Source organism: Lepidochelys olivacea, assembly GCF_965140295.1.
Source record: "Lepidochelys olivacea isolate rLepOli2 genome assembly, chromosome: 1".
Classification (NCBI taxonomy): domain Eukaryota; kingdom Metazoa; phylum Chordata; order Testudines; family Cheloniidae; genus Lepidochelys; species Lepidochelys olivacea.
In genome coordinates, this window is record NC_140411.1 from 295,906,177 (window position 1) to 295,928,242 (window position 22,066).

Consider the following 22,066-nt stretch of genomic DNA (forward strand, 5'->3'; position numbering starts at 1 on the left):
ACCAAAAGAGACTCTTTGAGCAAACGTGCGTTGGGCCACGTCCCCCGCCCCCCCACACCGGAATGTTTACCCCACAGTTTGCCCCTGTTACCGGACCCCAATTCCTGTTTTTCTCCCCCGTCCAGTCCGACCCCTTTGGCACGCCCACCCCCCGCCTGCAGCCCAGCAGGGAGGAGTGGTTAATCTGCTTCCCCCCCACCCCATTCTGGTATCTCCCAGTCTCTCCCTGCTCACAATGGCAGGGAATGAGAGGGGTGAGGCCCCTCTAACAACCTCAGTTGCCCCTCCCCTACCTCCCCCCTGCCCAGCCCCCAAGCCCTCCCCCCCACCATTGCTGTCAAAACACCTGCCACCGCCCCTGCTGGGGCATCAGCAGTAGGAGACACCGGGGCGACTACTGCCGCTGCTACGTCCACTGCCCCCCCAGATTCTAGGAACCCCCCCCAAGTTGGCCGGAAAGGCCGGGGGTGAAGAAAGGAAAGGGCCCCGCTAAAACCACCAGGCCCTCCATGGCAGGGGCTCCCTCCACCGCTGTGGCCTCGTCACCGACCATAGCATCCCTCCCCGCTGTTCCCTCCACCAGCTCTGCGAGCATCCCTCCCCCGGCCCCCAGGACATATGCCCGGGTGGTGGCAGGCCCCCCCCCGCCTGCCGCCTCGTCATCTCGCCCACCCACCGCCTCCGCTACCATCAATAGCGGCCGGGGCCCCTTTCCCACCATGACCAGGAAGCATGGCGTCCGTTGCCTCCTGGTCCCCGCCTCGCCCCACGTGGAGACATACGTGCAGAAGCTGGCGAGGATGGTAGGACCCACGGCTATCGTGGCGGCCTCCAAAATGTACGGGAAGGCCGTCTTTTTCTTAGCATCGGAGGCTGCCGCCCAGGAGGCGGTGGAGAGGGGCCTGGCGGTGGGGGGGAGGGTGTTTGTCCCCCTGGAGCCGCTAGAGGACCTGGGCGTTCGCCTAGTCCTCACCTCTGTCCCTCCCTTTCTACCCAGTGCCGCCCTGTTACCTGCTCTCTCCACCCTGGGGAAACTTGTTTCTGTCATCAGCCCTCTCCCGTAGGGCTGCAAGGACCCCACCCTCCGTCACGTCCTCTCGTTCCGCCGGCAAGTGCAGCTTCTACTGCTGCCGGCGGTGCGTGACAAAGAGGCGCTCGAGGGGTCCTTCCTAGTCCCCTACCAGGGAGCCCGCTATCGGGTCTTTTACTCCATGGGAGAAGCCCGGTGCTACCTCTGCCACTCAGCGGGGCATGTCCGAAGAGGCTGCCCTTTGACACAGCAGGGAGGAGCACCTGAGACCCCCGAGACCCAGCAGGACGTCGGCTCTGTCGTTGCCGATGCCCCTGGCCGCCTGGCACCTGAAACCGCCTCTCCTCCTGCTCGATCCACCGCTGCTCCTGTCTGGGCCCAAGAGACACTCCCCTATAACGCCCAGACAAGCGAGGGAGCCCCGCCCTTGCTATCAACAATCCAGCAGAGCCTATGGAGGAGGGTGCAGCAAAGCTATTACCGGGTATAGGAGAGGGCCCGCCCCAAGGAGAACCCCCCGCCCCTCATGCTGCCTCACTGTTACCCCCCCGAACCCCTGAACCATCACTTCTGCCCCCCGACACGACCCCTGCTAACCAACCCCCAGACAACGCTATGGAGGGCTGGACCCTAGTCCAGGGGAAGCGAGGCAAGCGGAAGGCTCGAGCTCTGCTGCACCCATCCGATGCGGAGGCCCCCCGGAAGACCAGGAAGGGAGGAACTGATACTGAGCCTTCCGCTATGCCCACAAGTCAGATCCATCCGCCGGTGTCAGGAGGGGAAGACAGAATGGCATTGGAAGGTAGAATCTCCCCTCCACGGGAGACCCTCCCCTCCGAGACCCCTGAGGAAGCCCCTTCTACCCGAACACCACCTGAACCCCCCGTGAACCCTGAAGCGACCGTCGAGGCGGGCCCCAGAGGAGGAGCCCCCGGGGTAGCAGAAGACGACCTCTCCTCCATGTATGAGGAGATTGAGGCCCTAGGTTTGACCCCGGTCACCCAGAGAGAGGATGATCTACTGCCAGCTGGCCTCGATCTGGGCAACTTCACCCCAGTCCCCCTTTCCCCATGCTCCCTCCCCCTAACCGCCTTCCTGGGCGGGCACCCTACAGAAGGTGGTCCACCACCTGATGCCATGGCCGCCAAATCCACCACAGAGCCTGCACCTAGCATCACTGGGAGCTCCCTCCCCCACCCCTCAACCCTCGAATCTGCTCAGGAGGCACCACTTTTCAGCTGCTTGCCTCCCGAAGCCCAGAGCCTCGCCTCTGCCCCCGCCCCCACCCCTGTCCTTGCCCAATCCACCTCCTCCTGCAATGCTATTGCCGCCCCTGAGGTATTTCTTTCCCGTTTTTTGCGGATTCCCCCCAGGGAGCAGCCTTTGCATTTTCCTGCCGCGACCCACTAGGAGCTGCAATTTTCCCTCCGCCATCCCCTTCTACCCCAAGGCGTGAGATGGACCTAATAACTTTAGCCTGTCAGACGCCCTATCGGTGGTCCACACCCTGCCTGCCAGCCTCAGCGGACCACGAGGCTGCACCAAGAGCCCCACCAGGGAATAACCCAGAAATCGCAACCCCACCCCCCCATGAGCTGCGAAACGCATTGCGGGAGTTTTTAGAAAACATCCGTGGCTCCCGCAACAGGGTACAGCTGGCTCTCCAGCTATGGGGGGATTTTGATCAACTCCTCCAGGCCACAAGGGCCCTTATAAAGGAGGGTAGAGGGAAAGGAAGGCATGGTGCTGTGGCCTACGGGCGGGCCTGCAGCTTCTGTGATGATTTACTCACTTACAGGATGGGTCACGGATTGCTGCGCGACCCGCCGGGGGCCGCAAACACCCCCGCCAATAAGGAACCCCCACTCCTCCAGCCCTCCGCATGACGCCTCTTATTATCGCAACTTTGAAAACCAGGGGCTGTAGGATGGCTCTCCGCAGGTCCCAGGTGCTCTCTTACCTTCGGGAAGAGGAGTACTCTGTGGTTTTCCTGCAGGAGACCCATACGGATCCGACCACCAAGGACAGCTGGAGTGGGGAGATGGGGTCTACTTCAGCCACTTCACGATTCGACAAACTGGAGTGGCGACCCTGTTCTCCCCCAACCTATGGCCCGAGGTGCTAGGGGTCACTGAGGCCGTGCCGGGCCACCTGCTGCATCTCCGAATCCGTATGGAGGGGCTCGTGGTCAACTTTGTTAATATCTATGCCCCGACAATGAGCCCAAAACGGCCACAATTCTATCAGCAGGTGTCCGACTTCCTCGGCACCCTAGATTCTCATGAGTGCCTAGTCCTAGCACTTTAACACCACCTCAAGGAACGGGACCGCTCAGGGGCCGAGCTGAGCCCGGCCGCTGCGAACATTCTCCGAGAAATAGTCAAACATCACTCCCTAGTAGACGTCTGGCGTGACCACCACCCAGATGACACTTCCACATTCACCTTTGTCCGGGTGGAGGCCCATCGGTCACACCACTCTCATTTGGACTGTATTTATTTATCCCGTTTCCATCTTTCACAGGCCCACTCCAACATTCGGCCGGCCCCATTTTCCGACCATCATCTAGCTACCATAACAACCTCCCTCCGTGCAGAGAGGCCGGGGCCAGCCTATTGGCACTTTAACAACAGCCTGTTGGAGGATGAGGACTTCATGACGTCCTTCTGGGAGTTTTGGCTGGCCTGGCGAGAGCAGCGGCATGCCTTTCCCTCAGCGCGGCAATGGTGGGATCTAGGGAAGGTGCGCGCCAAGCTCTACTGCCGTGACTACACCCAGGGCACCAGCCGACGGAGAAATGCAGCGATAGAGCAGTTGGAACGGGAGGTCTTAGAGATGGAGAGGCGTCTAGCCGCCAGCCCCGAGGACCCGTTCCTCTGCGGAGCGTCCCGGGAAAAGCGGGAGGAGCTCCGGGCCCTCGAGGACCATTGGGCCCGAGATGCCTTTGTTCAATCCCGCATCCGCCTCCTTCGGGAGATGGATCGCGGCTCCCATTTCTTCTATGCCCTGGAGAAAACGAGGGGGGCCAAGAAACATGTCACCTGCCTTCTAGCAGAAGACGGCGCCCCCCTCATGGATCCGGTGGAGATGTGTGGGAGGGCCCGTGACTTCTACACAAGCCTTTTCTCCCCAGATCCAACCGATCCTGGCGCTTGCAGGGTGCTCTGGGAGGAACTCCCCACGGTCAGCGTGGGCGACTGAGACTGGCTAGAGCTGCCTCTCACCCTGGCCGAGTTCTCGGAAGCCCTCCATCGCATGCCCACCAATAAATCTCCGGGCATGGACGGGCTGACTGTGGAGTTCTACCGCGCATTCTGGGACACCCTTGGCCCAGACCTAGCCACTGCCTGGGCTGACTCTTTGCAGGGCGGGGTCCTCCCTCTTTCGTGCAGGCGAGCGGTGCTCGCCTTGTTACCGAAGAAGGGGGACCTCCGTGATTTACGAAACTGGCGTCCCGTCTCACTCCTTAGCACGGACTACAAAATCGTAGCGAAAGCAATCTCGCTGTGGCTAGGGTCCGTGATGGCGGACGTGATCCACCCAGACTAGACCTATACTGTCCCAGGTCACAGCATTTTTGACAACCTATTTCTAGTCCGAGACCTTTTGGAGCTCGGGCGTAGAGACGGTCTGTCGTTCGCCCTCCTGTCTCTCGATCAGGAGAAGGCGTTAGATAGAGTAGACCATGGGTACCTCCTGAACACTCTGTGGGCGTTTGGATTCGGACCTCAGTTTGTGAGTTTTCTCCGGGTGCTGTATGCCTCCACGGAGTGTCTGGTTAGGCTCAACTGGACCCTGACCGAACCGGTCAGCTTCGGGCGAGGAGTGCAGCAGGGGTGTCCCCTCTCGGGCCAGCTGTACGCTCTGGCGATCAAGCCCTTCCTCTGTCTCCTCCACAGGAGGTTGACGGGGTTGGTGCTGCGGGAGCCGGAGCTGCGGCTGGTCCTGTCGGCGTACGCCGATGAAGTGCTTCTCGTGGTCCAGGACCCGGGGGACTTGGCGCGGGTGGAGGCTTGCCAGACCATCTATTCGGCAGCCTCCTCTGCCCGAGTCAACTGGGTCAAGAGCTCTGGCTTGGCGGTGGGGGACTGGCGGCAGGTGAGCTCCCTCCCACCTGCGCTTCAGACCATCTGGTGGAGCGCGGGTCCACTGCTTTACCTAGGCGTTTACCTTTCTGCCATGCACCCTTCTCCACCGGAGAACTGACAAAATTTAGAAGGCGGGGTGATAGAGCGGCTCCGGAAATGGACGAGGCTACTCCAATGTCTCTCCCTCCGAGGGAGAGCACTGGTGCTTAACCAACTAGTCCTGTCCACGCTCTGGTACCGGCTCAACACCCTGGTCCCGGCCCCGGGTTTCCTGACCAACCTCCGGACATCGATTCTAGAGTTCTTTTGGTCAGGAATGCACTGGGCCCCTGTTGGGGTTCTTCATCTACCCCTGAAGGAAGGAGGGCAGGGCCTGAAGTGTCTGCACACTCAGGTCCGTGTCTTCCGCCTCCAGGCCCTGCAGAGGCTGCTTTATAGTGCAGGTAGTTCGACGTGGAGCATATTGGCGCACGCCTTCCTGCACCGCTTCCAAGGGCTCCAATACGACTGGCAGCTCTTTTATCTTTGTCCGAGAGGTTTTCCACGAGACCTCTCCAGGCTGCCGGTCTTCTACCAGGACCTCCTCCAGACCTGGAAACTGTTTTCAACGGCCAGGTCCGTGGAGGCCACCATGGGAGCAGATCTCCTCACGGAGCCCCTGCTAAACAACCCCCAGCTCCGTGTGCAGGCGGCGGAGTCCCGCTCGGTGCGCCAGAGTTTGGTCCTGGCGGAAGTCACGAGAGTCGGAGACCTCCTGGACTACGACCGGGGAGACTGGCTGGATCCCGTGATGCTCGCTCGGCGCATGGGGCTCTCCAGACCTCGTACCCCCCGGCGCGTACTTCAGGAGGTGAAGGCTGCCTTGACGCCCGCTGCTTGGGCTTATCTCAACCGAGCCCTGCGCGAGGGCGCACCCCGCCCACCCTCTATCCCAGGCCTGCCGGACCTTTCAATTGGGCCCCTACCCCGTAGATCCCAACGGACCCCTCACCCTTTCACTGCGAGCCGGCTGCATGAACTGCAGCCGGTCAGCTTCCAAATCGCGCCATGGAAATATCTATACATGCTCACGCTTCACACCCTTCATGCCCACACCCTGGTGTCCCGCCCCGATACAAAGTGGTGGGACCTCCTGCCACCTTTAGAGGGTGAGCAACCCCAGTGGGCCAGCCTGTATTCCACCTTGGTCCCGAGGCCCATCAGGGACATTAGTTGGCAGCTCCTTCACGGAGCTGTGAGCATGGGTGTGTTTTTGAAACGGTTCACCCCCATCCCGGATACTTGCCCTTTTTGCAATGTGAGGGAAACCCTGGCGCACGTATATTTGGAGTGTGCCAGGCTGCAGCCCCTTTTCCAGCTCCTTACAAATATTTTATTACGCTTTTGGCTACACTTTTCCCCTCACCTTTTTATCTACACACTCCCCATCCGTGGCTCCACAAAATCGCGAGATCTCCTGGTTAACCTCCTCCTAGCCCTAGCTAAAACAGCCATTTATAAAACCAGAGAGGTTCTCTGCTCGGTGACCCCGTCCGGTTCCCTCCGTCTGACCCTTTGATTGAGGGGAAGAGCGAGAGACCCCAGCCCCAGCCGTTGCCACTGTGGATACCATCATTACTGTCACCTAGGAGGGGTCCTATCACATGTGGTGTACACCCCCCCACCCCCAAACCGCCCATCCCGCAGCCGTGCCCATCTTGTCGGACACTCTCAGGAGAGGAATAATCGGGGACACTGGGCATGGCACTAGGTAACTCGAGGGGGTGGAAGACCATGAGTGTCGAGGAAGCCCCCCCGCTCTAGGCCACCAGGTAACTCAGGAGGGTGGAAGACCACGAGTGTCGAGGAAGCCCCCCCGCTCTGGGCCCAGGCTAGCCTGAACACTTCTCCCTCCTGAAGGCTGCTGTGTTATACCTTGTGTTTGCTCTTGTTGCATAGTTTTGCTTTATCCTTTTTGGTGATTCCTTGTAAGTGTTACACAAATAAAATTCTTTTCTGCTTCAAAAAAAAAAAATTACTCTCCTATAGCCATCTGGCCCGACCCTGTCACAAAACATAAAGAAACCTTTGAGTAAATGAGAATCAGGCCCATCTGGCATCACTGCTCGACATGCATTTATCAAATTCTGACAGTTTCTTCATGTTAAACAGCAATGTAAGTCTCAAATCAAAAGACTTTTATATTCCAAAATACTTCTCTACATATGTAGAAAATTTGACAGAACATGAAGCTCCTTCACAGAAGACATTTGAAAAGTGAGGCTGGCTCTCACACTAAAATCATACTCATAGTAAATTATTCATATGTGATAAACCTTGATATTACAGCTCAGACATCTTCTGTTGTGAACAGCAATGAAAGCGATTTCCGACAGAGACAAGCTTATCATAGCTCCTACTAATCAGGCTCTCCTTGACAGAGCTGGTAAAGTGGCTGAATGTATGAAACAAGGATCCTGGTTCACGTTTCAGTTGTGGTAAGGTGCCAAATGGGCACTCAAGCAAGCCAGCCAATGGATGGGGGAATCTGCTAACTAGTTAAGTGTATTCTAGAGTCTAACCACCAGCTGGAAAACACAATTCGTCTCCTGAGAGGCACACAAACCAATAAGCAAAAATGAAAAAAAAAAATCCCAAAATTATTTTTTTCTATTGCCTTGAATAGCTGTTACCCATGTATACATGGGAGAAGGTGCAAACAGAGCAGACATATTTAGGAATTGTCCAGATGGCTTCAGCATGAGAATAGACATGTAACGCTTCTGCCAGGCCAAGTTGATAGCAGCAAGGGCTGGGTTCAGTACACAGGGGCTCCCTCTCATCAAAGCAAATGCAAAACTGGCTCGAGCCCCCACCCAGTGACCTGGGAAAATCTTATACACCCCCTGGGCACCTCAAAGAGGCAATACTTCCCCTCTCACAAGCACAGAGTCTCGGTGTAGTAGAGAATCTTTAATAACATGAGGTAAACAACATCAGCATTAAATTGGGGAAACACCACAACTAGTGTTCATTAACCAAACCATGAGCAAAGACCCACCCCAGAAAATTGGGCCACATCCTTTCCCTTGGGTTCTTGAGTCCCAGAACCCAAACGTCTCTTGAGTCCAGCAATCCACAAATCACCCAAAGTCCAAAAAAGTCCAGCCCCAGAGTTCAAAAGTTCATCTGCAGAGTGTTACTCCCCAGTCTGGCTAAAATGTGCCTGTGTGTGGGGGAAAGAGGTAAGGGGCACCTTACGTGTCCTGAAGCTGACTGCCCCACAGGGCTCTGCTCTGCTACGCTGTCTCACGAACGGCTCTGCTCCAGCACGACCGGCTCCGCTCTGCACAGCTCACCGTCTCACAAACAGCTCTGCTCAGCTCGCCGTCTCACGAACACTCCGCCAGCCTATCCACAAACAGCACCGCTGCACTCTAGATCTTCCGGCTCCCCACTACTTGACACAGTGCTCAGTGATTTCATCTCTCAGTGATTTCAGCTCATAGTAGTGGGAGCCTTAGTGCTGGTGCACCATAAGGCCAAAGTGAATGCAGCACAGTACCTGTAGCAAGACTCTTAATAGACCCAAAATTAGCTCTGACATTCCACAGTGGAGAGAGACAGAGGTGCAATTGGTGCTTCAGGCCCTCACAAGGTGGGCCCACACCACCAGGTACTAATACCTGTCTCAAGTCTCTCTCAATTCACAGAGTTTTGGAACTCATGTCCCTTGCCTAGCGAGTGCTACTCAGTTGATGGTGAGTCCCTCCATCATAACAAAAGGCCAAGTACAGTTCCAAGCACAGTTCCCATAATCAGGGTAATAACAATTTATTCTTCCCGCCCCAATAACAGAGACACTGGGGATCCCACAACAGCCAAAGTGACCATTTGGGCAGTTATGGCCTCATTCTAGGTGGGGTGGGTGTGCCTATGCAAATGAGATCAGCCCCTGAAGTTCTTTTCCACAACTTGCCACACCTCACCACCAGATGTCAGGGTGGAGCCCATCCTGACTCTGCTTACATCCACAATAAAGAATGAACATGTTAAGAAACAAGAGATTAGAACTGAACAAATGACAGGGAATGGGAAATTGTGAACATTTGAATTCAGGTCAAATTTCAGTCCAAACCTGTTCAAACTCCTTTTGTGTTGGAGAATTTGCAATTAGCCTGTGATGGCACAAAGGAGACGGAGGACAGGACTGAGGTTTCCTCTGACACAGGCAAATCCTGAGTGATATAAAACTGGTATGGTTGGTTCCAAACCACCTCTCCTAGCCCTGTGACATGGCTGGGGTATGTGACTCAGAAGCTGTGCTCTTACTTGCAAGGCGACCAAATAAGTTTTCTACTCCCAGGATTTTTTGGGGGGTGGGGCTTGGTCGCTGAGAAACACAAAGCCACTTATGCCCCTCACCTCAGCTGTACCTGATGACCTGGCTCTGTAAAGCGATGGAAAACAATGACAATACAGGTGAGGTAGGTTAAGAGAAATAAGACAAGCAAAAAAAGCCACCGAGGAAACCTTGAAAATGATAATAACAAATTTGCTGACAGGGAAATAATACTTGTCTGTGGAGCAATTTGATGTATGGAGAGTGTCATTCGCTTTCTACTGGAGGGGGGAAAAGAGGGGAATAGTTATTTGACTGGTAGGATGCTAATTTTTTCCTGCCTCCTCGCCCTCCCCCCATTCTTTTCCCTATAATTACCCCCAAAGGAAATGAAAGGAAGAAACTGGGCTATGTAGACTTATGTCCAGTAAGAGAAATAGAGGGAAGATATTTTTTGTTTCAAATTACAAGCATTGTAATCTCACAGTAAACTTCCTTATGGAAAAAGCCCTGCCCACCAAGAGAGACTAGTAAGTACTTCTAGTAATGTCCGTTCTTATTCACTGGGTTAATATAAGACATATAGGCAGGTGACCGGGTTCTTTGGGTGTCACCTTAACTGGAGAAGTCGGAAGGCTCATCAACATCACAATAAACCATCAGGAAGTCATGCTGATACTGAATAAAGCCTAACAAAAATCCAACAGCTGTCACACAAAATCAAATTGGAACTGAATAATCTGAGTGAGTCCAAATTAAATGTCCAATCTCTTGTGTGTCTTTTCAGATAAAAGATTATATTGCATGATGACAACTTGACTATCCAGCTGACATTATTCCAAGAAATAACCCCTGTACTAATATGTGTAAGAGTGGGAAACATGATAGCTCTGATTATATTTGATTTATGGGATCAGAGAAAGGACTCAAAATTACATGACTGAGACTGTTTATTATTTATACAACACCAAAGATGTACATAGAGCTTTACAGGCCATAATATAAATATGATTTCATAGTATTGGTTAGTCACTAAATTAATATAGGGCACTATCCTACATTCCTTAGTCCTTACTAAGTCATACCTCCCTATAATGGAGTTCACACTGTGCCCATCCCCCCCACCCCCAGATTCAGTCCCCTCGGCCCCTCTCCTCCATGAATCAGGGACACTTCAGTCTGGTGCAACACCCGTGTTCTTTATTCATGATCAGTTTCCCACCACCAGTTTCCAACTATATACAGGCTTTACAGCTGCTTGGTCTACCACAGGCCTAGCCAGCAACAGACTAGGAAGCTCCTATTCCCTCTGAGCCTGACCTCCTGCTCTTAGTCTCCACCACCCTTTCTCTCACTTCCTTCCAGCCTTATAGCTCCTGCTAATGAGCCTGGCAGGTGTTGTCAGTTACCAGGCAAACATGGGGCAGTTCACCCAGCCCCATCCTTTCTCCCTGATTGGGGCTGGAGTGGCAGGAGGAGATTAAGGGCTTCTCCAGCAGCACCCTGCCACACTCCCATTGACTGAGGACTGAAGGATTGGATCCATAACCATCAGATTAGTGTAGCACTCATATTCTTATTACAAGTTTCAATATTTCCATCCGCATCTGATGAAGTGAGCTGTAGCTCACGAAAGCTTATGCTCAAATAAATTGGTTAGTCTCTAAGGTGCCACAAGTACTCCTTTTCTTTTTGTGAATACAGACTAACACGGCTGTTATTCTGAAATATTTCCATGAAGTACCTTAAATAAATAATACATTTTGTATCTGAGAAGTTAGGTTTGAAATGATCCAACATTGTGCATTTACCCAGATCATCCTCTACACTTATCTCACTAAGGGTATGTCTACACTATCTGCCAGATCGGCGGGCAGCAATCGATCCAGCGGGGGTTGATTTATTGGGTCTAGTCTAGATGCAATACATTGATCCCTGAATGCTCTCCCGTCGACTCGTGTATTCCACAGCTGTGAGAGGTGCAGGCAGAGTTAACGGGGGAGTGGCAGCAGTCAACTCACTGTAGTGAAGACACTGTGGTGAGTAGGTCTAAGTACCTTGACTTCAGCTACGTTATTCACGTAGCTGAAGTTGCATAATTTAGATTGATCCCCTCTCCCCCAGTGTAGACTAGGGCTAAGATTCTAACCCATTTTTGGAAATCCTTAGTGAAGAAGTACTCAGCTATGGCACCTGACTCAACAGTTTATTCCAAAGCCTAATTTCATGTTCTTTCAAAAATTTATTTCCTATATTTACCTTCAATATTTCCATCTTCGGTTTTAAACAATTTCTTCCCTTAACTGCAGAAAATAGTTATTGTCCCTCACTTCTGGTACCATGCCTCCGATGTATATAGAAGATTATATTTAGGGTTGAACAAATAGTCCAGAAGGAAGTGGTAATCCATCCAATGTTCAAGTGTAACACTGAATTTTACAAGCTCAGATTCAGCAGACAGATAAGTTACTAGGGCCTGCCATGGGCAAGTGGTTGTCAAAGAGTCACTGAAGCCCATCTGTCTAAGCCTCAAAATTATGTGGGCACCCACAAAAATCTATCTATCTCCTCTCACTTTAAGGACTGTATTTTTCTTTCCCTCCTTTTTTCTTTGTGAATTGTTTTTTGTTTTATTGTGGGGAAGCAGTTGAAGAAGTGGCTTTGCATTTTGTTCTGGAGGCTTGACGGTTCATTGCCTTTCTTCCAGAAGTGAAAAGAAAAGGAGTACTTGTGGCACCTTAGAGACTAACAAATTTATTTGAGCATAAGCTTTCATGAGCTACAGCTCACTTCATCTGATGCATTCGATGAAGTGAGCTGTAGCTCACGAAAGCTTATGCTCAAATAAATTTGTTAGTCTCTAAGGTGCCACAAGTACTCCTTTTCTTTTTGCGAATACAGACTAACACGGCTGCTACTCTGAAACCTGTCATTATTCCAGAAGTAAGTCACAGATTCATGGAGCTGTTGTTGTCAAAGACCTGTCACCTGCACCCACAAGTCTCACTCAAGATGGACAGTTCCATTGTTCCAGTGGAACATAGTTACCGTTGGAGGAGAGGATCACATAGAGCAAGCAATGTGATCCTTGGATCAATCCCATGGAGGGCTTTGAAGATGGAGGAGCAAAAACTTTAATTTCCCCCAGCATTCAGGAAGAAGCAACTGAAGAGATACAAGCATTGTGGGGGGGATGGTAATAAGATTTAAGCTGGATAAACAGGAAGGTTACAAAAAAGGTTATTAATGCATTACTTAAAAATGTATTAATAAAAATGCAATTAAAATATTAGATAATAAATAAAGCTTGTCATTAGAATATTCTGTCATGACTGACAGAGGACACAACATAACATAATTTGCTTCAGCCTGACTTAGGACAAATTCATTGCCCCAACACACTGTTGTCAGAATCTGTATCTAAAAGGTGCTGTATAAAGTATGCAAAATGGTAACATGCTGGTCCTGAAAATATTGCATAATGTATGTATGGGGTGTGTACAAAGACTTCTAAGTGTCTGCGGGAAATATGTTCTTAAAATGTGTTTGGCAGGCAATGCATAAAGTCCTGCTGGCCCTAGACAAAGCAATGTGTATTTACTTGTCTGACCAGCTTGATCACAGAGGACAGTGAAAAGCACATTTACATATAAGGTAAACACAGCCATCAAGCTAGCATGTGCGGGAGATGACTGCTTAATGATCACAATGGGGGATGGAGTCTGCATCCCCAGGAAGACATCCATCAATTGGGGACAAAGCAGAGCTTTGAGTTCATGAAAAGTGTCCTCGGAGGCAAGAAACTGACTAGAGGTAAGAAAGCCGCTTAAACCAAGAGTGTAACTTGCTGAAATGAAGTTTTAGTCACTAGAAAGCATGTTTTGTTCTCTTTTACCTGTAACCATACCTGTCTCTGTTATGCTTGCTTAGTATCATTTAAATCTCTGTTCTTTGTTAATGAACTTATTCTTGTTTTATGACAAAACCATCTCAGTGCTGTGTATTAAACTGGAGGGTGCTAAATTGACAGGCTGATGTGTGTACTGTCTCTTTGGAGGCAGTGAATTCAATAATTTCTGTGAGTGTCCAATGACAGGAACTGAACATTGCAGAAAGACATCTCTGGGGAGCCGGGGAGTTGGGGTTCCTGCAAGGCAAGGCTTGGACTGGCAGAGTCCTGTAGAGTTTGCTGGCAAGGAAGACAAGTTGGCTGTGTCAGGGAGCTTGGCAGCAGCAAAGCTCTCACTTGCGGAGGCTGCGAGCACTAACACAGTGGCTCACAGTTCTGGATACCCCAAGAGGAATATCACACCTAGCAAGTGGAGCTTTATTGAGTTAATTGAGTTTTGAGTTAATTGAGTAGTTTTCCAAAGCAATGTGGTCCTGACTCATGGTGTCAAGGTATCACAAGGCTCTGCATTTACCACTCAGAACACAGGATTTCCTAATGTCATTCTATAATATAGTTTACAGAACACAGAAGGCACTGGATTTGCAACCACTGCAGTTACGGCACCAAGAGTGATAAGAACGGGATCTCCTTGGAATTTTCTTTTTAATATGCTTTCAAGGAAAATGAAAATAACACTCCCCAACTGCCCATGAGACCCACTCTCAGTACAGAAAGGCCTGTCAGCCATCTGGCAGGAGGTGTTGAGCACCTTTACACGATCAGACCCTAAAACTGCAGTCTCTCTCAGAATGCAGACAGTGGCCTTGTCTACACTGGCACGTTTCTGCGCAGTAAAGCAGCTTTCTGCACTGTAACTCCTGAGGTGTACACACTGCCAAGCCACTCAGCGTGCAGAAACTGAGCAGTTGCAGCGCTGTAAAAAAGACACCCCGACAAGAGGCATGCAGCTTTCTGCACCAGGGGCTACAACACCGCGGTGCCAGTGTAGACACCCTGGTCAATTACACCGCTGCGATTGGCCTCCGGGAGGTGTCCCACAATGCCTGTTCTCGCCTCTCTGGTCATTGGTTTGAACTCTACTATCCTGCCCTCAGGTGACCAACTGTCATCCCCACCCCTTAAATGCTTTAGGAATTTTGAAAGTCCCCTTCCTGTTTGCTCAGTGACGCGTGCAGTGGTCTCAGCGCATCTTTCCAGGTGACCATGCCTGCTCCACACACCAGGCGATCCCCTGTTTGGAGCAATGCCGAGCTGCTGGACCTCATCAGCATTTGCGGAGAGGAGGCTGTCCAGTCCCAGCTGCGCTCCAGCCATAGGAATTGTGATACCTGCAGACAGATTTCACAATGCATGCCAGAAAGGGGCTATAACCGGGACACACTGCAGTGCAGGGTCAAAGTGAAGGAGCTGCGGAACGCCTACCACAAGGCGCGGGAGGCAAACCGCCACTATGGTGCTGTGCCCATGAGCTGCTGGTTCTACAAAGAGCTGGACGTGATACTCGGTGGTGACCCCACCTCCACTGCGAAGGCCCCTGTGGATACTTTGGTGACTCGTGTGCCAGTCGAGAGTGGACCGAGCCAGGAGGAGGAAATCTTGGATGAGGATGTGAAGGGGGAGGGGGACCCAGAGGCAGAGAATGACTTGGAGGTCAGAAATGCATGCAGCCCAGAGCTCTTCTCTACCCCGGAGGAGGCTAGCCAGTCAAGCTGTCTGATCTTGGCAAGGTGCAAACAGGAGAGGAGGCCCCTGGTAAGTGGCTTTGATTTTGGGAATCGCTGAAGCAAGTTGTTGCAGAAGCAGGAGGGTTGCAGAAAGCAGGCTTGTGTCTGTCTGATGCGTGTACCACCACATGGCTAGTCTGAGTGGCAGAACCGAGTCATGATTGACTCCCTTACTTCACGGGAATCTGCCTCAGAAATCTCCAAGAAACTCTCATGGAGATACTTGGCAATCCGCTGCCGCCATTCTTTAGCAGACCTGCTTTGTTTCTTGCCCTATTAAGGGTAACTTTCCCATGCCACTCTGCCATCACTGGGGGGTGGGGAAGACCATTGCTGCACATAGATGAGCCACATAAGGGCCAGGGAGGAAGCCGTAGTCTTGGAGAAGTCCCTCCCTTGATTCCCTGCTCTCCCTCAGCAGCGAGATATCTTCTATAATGAATACAGCCTGTGGAAAATGTGGGGACAGGAATGATTTTAAGGCCCCTCCTACAGTGCTGGCTCTCCCCAAAGCCATGTGCTCAGTGTACAGTACAATCCTGGAACACTGATTTCCCCATCCCTGTGGTTACTCACCATTTTGGGGGTCTTGTGGCTCATGTGTGCTTGCCTGGGGTCAGCCAGTTAGTGACAGGTATGTGAATAGTGGCTGTGTTTTAAATCACTGAATCAGTGGGTCTGTGTGTTGGAAACAATACTGCTTCTGTAAAATGTTGCATTTTGGCTTCACAGATATGACCTTGGGAGCCCAGCCTCCCTCTTTGTTATTGTCGGCTGAAAGGCTGTGCAGAATTAGAAAGTGGTCACGAAGAACTAAAAAGGACTTTCTGCGTGAGGTCATGATGCATTTCGCGGCCGAAAAACAAGAACTGAAGGAGTGGCGGGACAGCGAGAAGAGGGACCGAAAGGAGAACATGGCGCGCCAGAATGAAGCCACAGAGCGGCTCTTAAACATTATGGAGCATTAAGCGGACATACTCCAGGCACTGCTAGCACTGCGAATCGAGCAGCTCCGCGCCCGCCCTCCCCTGCAGCCGCTGTCGCTAAACTCTTTCCCATTCGACCCAACACACACTCTTATCAACCTCCTGTTTCCAGTCTGTACCCACTGCATTCCACTCCTCCCCCATCACAGTCCAGCCCTGCGGACTCTCAGTACCCACTGCACTCAACACCCCCCTCTGCAGTTTAGCCCTGCTGAAGTACAGTACCCGCTGTACTGTACTCCAAAGGGAAAGGTTGGATATGAGAAGTCAACATACACAAATCTTTAACCGTCCCAGGACCCCACCTCCGCCTGGGACCCTCACTTCCCCCATCCCCCTCAGTGCTGATGTGTTTTTTTGTTTCTCTCTCTCCTCTGGTTGTTGTTTTTTAATAAAAGAATTGTTTTGGTTTAAAAGTAATCTTTATTCCATTAATTATGAAAGCAAACAGAGCCCTGCAAAGCAACAGGCAATTTTCTTAGACCTTCACAGTGCATCGTCTGCACCAATCACAATTCCCTCCTAGCATTACAAGTACTGCACTCCTGAGCATAGCAACAAATATTAGTGGCTTTCAGCTTCAAATTGCTACCTCAAGGCATCCCTGATCCTTATGGCCCCTCGCTGCACTCCTCTAATAACCCTGGTCTCTGGCTGTTCAAATTTAGCCTCCAGGTGCTGAGTCCCAGCAGTCCAGCCCTGAGTGAAGCTTTCACCCTTCCCCTCACAACTATTATGGAGCATACAACACGTGGCTATAAGCATAGGAATATTGTCATCAGCCAGGTCCAGCCTCCCATATAGGCAGCACCAGTGGGCCTTTAAATGGCCAAAAGCACACTCAATAGTCATTCAGCACTTGCTCAGCCTGTTGTTGAACCGCTCCTTGCTGCTGTCAAGGTACCCTGTGAATGGCTTCATAAGCCACAGCATTAAGGGGTAGGCGGGGTCTCCCAGGATCACAATGGGCATTTCAACTTCCCCTATGGTGATCTTCTGGTCCGGGAAGAAAGTCCCTGCTTGCAGCTTTCTGAACAGGCCAATGTTCCAAAAAATGTGTGTGTCATGCACCTTTTCAGACCAGCCTGCGTTAATGTCTGTGCAACACCCACGATGATCCACAAGTGCCTGGAGAACCATAGAGAAATACCCCTTCCAATTAATTTGCTCGGTGGCTAGGTGGTCTGGTGCCAGAATTGGAAGATACATGCCATCTATCGCCCCTCCACAGTTAGGGAAGCCCATTTGTGCAAAGCTATTCACAATATCATGCATGTTGCCCAGAGTCACGGCCTTTCGGAGCAGGATGCAATTAATGGCCCTGCACACTTCCATCAAAATGAGTCCAACGGTCAACTTTTCCACTCCAAACTGGTTAGCGACCTATTGGTAGCAGTCTAGAGTAGCCAGCTTCCACAGTTCAATCGCTACACACATCTCAATGACAGGGCAGCTCTCATTGTCATGTCCTTGTGCTGCAGGGCTGGGGCGAGCTCATCAAACAGTCCCATGAATGTGGCTTTCCTCATCCAAAAATTCTTCAGCCACTGTTCGTCATCCCAGACGTGCATGATGATGTGATCCCACCACTCAGTGCTTGTTTCCCAAGCCCAAAATCAGCATTCCACTGTGGCCGGCACCTCCGTGAATGCCAAAAGCAATCTCACGTCATAGCTACTATGTGTCAAGAGATCAAGGTTGCACTCCTCTTGCCTTTGTAGTTTCAGGAATAACTCCACTGCCACTCATGACGTGTTAATGAGAGCGAGCAGCATATTGGTCAACAGTGCGGGATCCATTCCTGTAGACTGAAGAGGCAGAGCGTGCAGTACACAAACCATTGAAAGATGGTGCCAAATGCAAATGGAAGAACAAGGATTGTTGGAATGCGAAGCAATGCATTACGGGGTATTGGGACAGGATCCAGGATGCCCCGTGACCCCTCCGCCTTCCCACAACTCCTAGCGGCAGAAGAGGAAGAGATGCTCTGTAGGATAGCTGCCCAGTGTGCACCGCTCCGAATATCACTGCAAGTGCCACAAGTGTGAACACGCTATTGCGCAGGCAGCTGACAGTGTGAACACACAACAGCGGTTTCCCTTCCGCGCTCTCCGAGCGGCGCTGTAACTCTGCCAGTGTAGACATACTGCCGGTTATATGCCTTTGGAACTGCTAAAACCTAGAAGAAAAAAGTTTGATTCTGTTCTATAATAGTTCTTTGCAGTTGCTGATAGTCTTTTTCACATTTCTAGTGCTTATTTTGGAATGTTTTCAAGCCTTGCTTTCCTTCCAAATGACATCTCTTAATCACAACAAACTGTCACACATTGTCAGTCAACAGCACTGGAAACGATAATGGCCAGCTTTAGATTACAAAAACACAACAAACTTATTTCAGATTGATGAGATGGCAAACAATTTTGCCCCAAACAGACATGAACATATTTGTGCAGCTTGGAAATTCCATTCCCAAAAAGTAAATGTGTTCTTGGCTGTTGGAAGAGTGATTGCAAAACATCTGCTCTGCTAGCACAATAATTATGGGGCCGATATTGATTTGCTGTAAATGCACTTAATATATCATTCTCTAAACTCTGGGAAATAATGGCTACAATTTGTAATGGTCAGTTCCACATGTTAGCTCTGAATGACAATACCTTTTCTGTGAACTTTGTTTTACAAGTGCCGTATCTTTCTCAGGTATCCAACATCTACCCTGAATAGCCAACAATCCAGTGGTCAGGGCAATCACCCTGTAGACTGAGGCAGAGCAGGGACTTGAACTTGGATCTCCTGTACACCCTGGAAAAGGCCATAACCACTAGGCCATTGGCTATTCCCTGGCAGGGCTGTCTCATTTTTTCCATGAAAGTTGCTGAAAGGTCTCAGTTTCGCTGCAGAACAAAACAAATGCCAAAACCTCATTTTTTAAAATTAAATGGCATTATTGTTTTCTTGCCAGCCCTAGATGGTGAGAGGCAATACCCATGTGCATATTGACATGCTAGTTGAATTTCATTCTCCTTACTTTACTGATGATTTCTAAATGCATGACCAAGACTCACTGTCAAACTCAGCTGAAGTAACCCTTTATTGGTATACTGCACTTGAGTTGTCATATTGACTCTTCTTCTTGAGTTCTTGCATTGTCCCTATTTGTTTTATGATGAAGAAGTTTATAAAATTAATATCACAACATCAACTCCAGAACAGCTTTTATAGGAGTTTTTCTCTCCTTGCAATAAATAACTGAAGGACATCTATGAAGAGAAATGAGAAGGGATCTCTAAAGAAGCAGTTTACTTCTGACTGAGCAATGATGGTATTTTCAGTCTAATACTCTGGATGTACCTTAGTGCTCATAAAAGCAAAGAACTAACAGTACTGGCTGGTTCTCACGGCTCAGACAATCAGTGACCCTCACTCCAAACTAGCTAGACTAACCGTGGGCCTCTCCTGAGCAGAAATTAACAAATTTGCCCAGTTGGGTTGTGTTATATGATTTCAGCCATCACAGGCACTGGCTTCCAACTTTCCCTGGGGGTGCTCAACCCCTCACTCAGCCCCAGGCCTTGCCCCCACTCCTCCTCTTCCTGCCCGTTCCTCACCCCCTTCCCGTCTCATTCTGCTCCTGCCTCTCCTCTTCCCACTCCTGCCCTGCCTCTTCCCTGCCTCTTCCCACTCAGTTCTGCCCCCTCCCATGAGCAGCCCCCACTCCTCTCCCCCACCCTCAGCACTTCCTGCACATCGCCAAACAGCTGATCCATGGCTGGTGGGAAGCACTGAAAGGGAGGGGGAGGAGTTGATTGGCACCACTGGCAGGCAGGAGGCAGCTGGGAGAGGGAGGTAGGAGAGCTTGGCTGCCGGTGGGTGCTCAGCACCCGCTAATTTTTTTCTATGGGTGCTCCAGCCCTGTGGGTGCCTATGTCAGCCATCATCCTTTAGGGGGACTATATCATTTTCACTTGTTGTCTATTTCAGAAAGGGAATCCATTAAACCCTACAATCATGTTAATATCATCATCTTTCATCTGACCAGCAGCATGCTGTTTTAATTTTGTGATGGACTATATTGAGCATTGGGCATTATATATCCCCAGTATTTAGGATAGTAAAAGATAGATTGTTTTAGAATCTAGGTGCTGATTCTGCTCTGAGTTACATTGGTGTAAAAAGGATTAACTCCACTGAAGTCAACTGAGTTACAATACTACAGTCAGAGCCATCCCTTCAGTAGGGAGAATCAGGGCAACCACTCCGGCCCCACGCTTTCGGAGGCCCTGCAGGCCAGTGCGATTTGCCAGCGCAGTTGGTCCCAGAAGAGACAAATCTGTCACTTCTGTGCTGGGCCCCTCCCACTCCAGGCCCTCCACTTTGGGGCGCCCCACAGGCTGGTGCGATTGGCCGGCACGGTCAGTCCTGGAAGAGACAAATCCATCACTTCTGACCCAGGCCCCTCACCCCTCTAGGGACGGCCCTGACTACAGTAGTGGTGTAACAGATCAGATTCAAGATCTTTCTTGTTCTGAACACTCAAAATACTGATAAATGAACCATAGAAACCCCCTACACTCGCAAGAACTTGACCATGCGAAATATACCTACCTAGTTGATTCTAATGGAAGTTCAAGGGACCAGAATAAGACTAAAATATCAATGTTCCTATCAATGTGCTGTAGGACAAAAATCTTTGTCTGTTTAACTGTTTGTGCTTGTGAACAAGAAGCTCCAATTGCATATCATAATATCCCTGGAGTTCATGCTCTTGTCAGCTTTTCTTCTTGAATGCTAATAACGAAGAGGAAATACATTTACCATACTCTCTTTTCCATCTGATTTTTGCAACCTATTTATAACTTGTAAATACACAAGTAATGACAGCTTTCAAAGCAGCACAATGAATGGTAAGTCTCTAATTACATTTCCGCAGTAAAATCAGATTGTTACAATAAGGCTTTCTTCATCGGGAGAAAAACTTGATGCTTGATCATTTGCCTGCAACGTGATTCAATACTACAACAGAGAGTTCAAGCTGGTTGCGTTTTTAAGAGTGTACTTAAAGAAAAATAATGAAAGTTTCTGTTTTGTTAGTTCGAAGGAAATAAAAATTGAGCTTCACACAGAGATAGACGATTTAGGAGTGTTTTAATTTGAAATAGCCCTAAAAAAACACTTTCTGGAATGCAAAACCTGAGTAGTTACTGTAGATGTTCCCTGTTAAAGCAAAAATGAAGTAACTCTGTAAGTACCATGTAACTATGTACAGTGGGTGGCATGAATACTTCAACATTTGCCATTCCATGGTGAATGTGGCTCCAAGGTAGCCCCTACTATCAGTGTAGGAAGCTATCACAATTACTGGGGGGACCTGGGGTGGTAAATGAGGCCCATTGTAGGAAATAACATGTAAGTCTGTGTCATAATTGTACTTTATTGTAGATTACTGAGCAATTTATACCAAAAGAATGACAAAAGTAACTGCTGTATGACAATCATCTTTTCAATGCCAGTGCTGTAATGCTTAGCACTTAAGCAACACTTTATATTTTCAAAGTGCTTTCCACATGTTAACTAACTAATCGCCACAACACTCCTGTGGAAGGGTGAGAATTAACATCCCTGCTTTACAGGTGGGGAAATCAGTCAGTGGTGACATTTTCAGAAGTGGCCTCTAATTTTGGGTGCTCAACTTGAGACACCCAGAGCCTGAGTTTCAGAGGTGCCGGGAATCCGGATTCCAGCTGGAGTTGTGAATGCTCAGCACTTCTGAAAATCAGGTCCTAGGTGTCTAATGGTGAGTAAGCAAACACCAAGTTACCCAAAATGAAGTGATTACTTTTGAAAATTTGGGCCTTAGTGACTTGTCAAAGGCCCCACAAAGAGTCAGACACTGCGTCAGGTTTTCCTACCACCGCAACCGGTTCACCAGACTGGTCCTTCTAAAGGGGTATTTTTCTAAAGTACAACGTAGAGTGTTTATGAATACCAGTTATAGCTTCTGGAA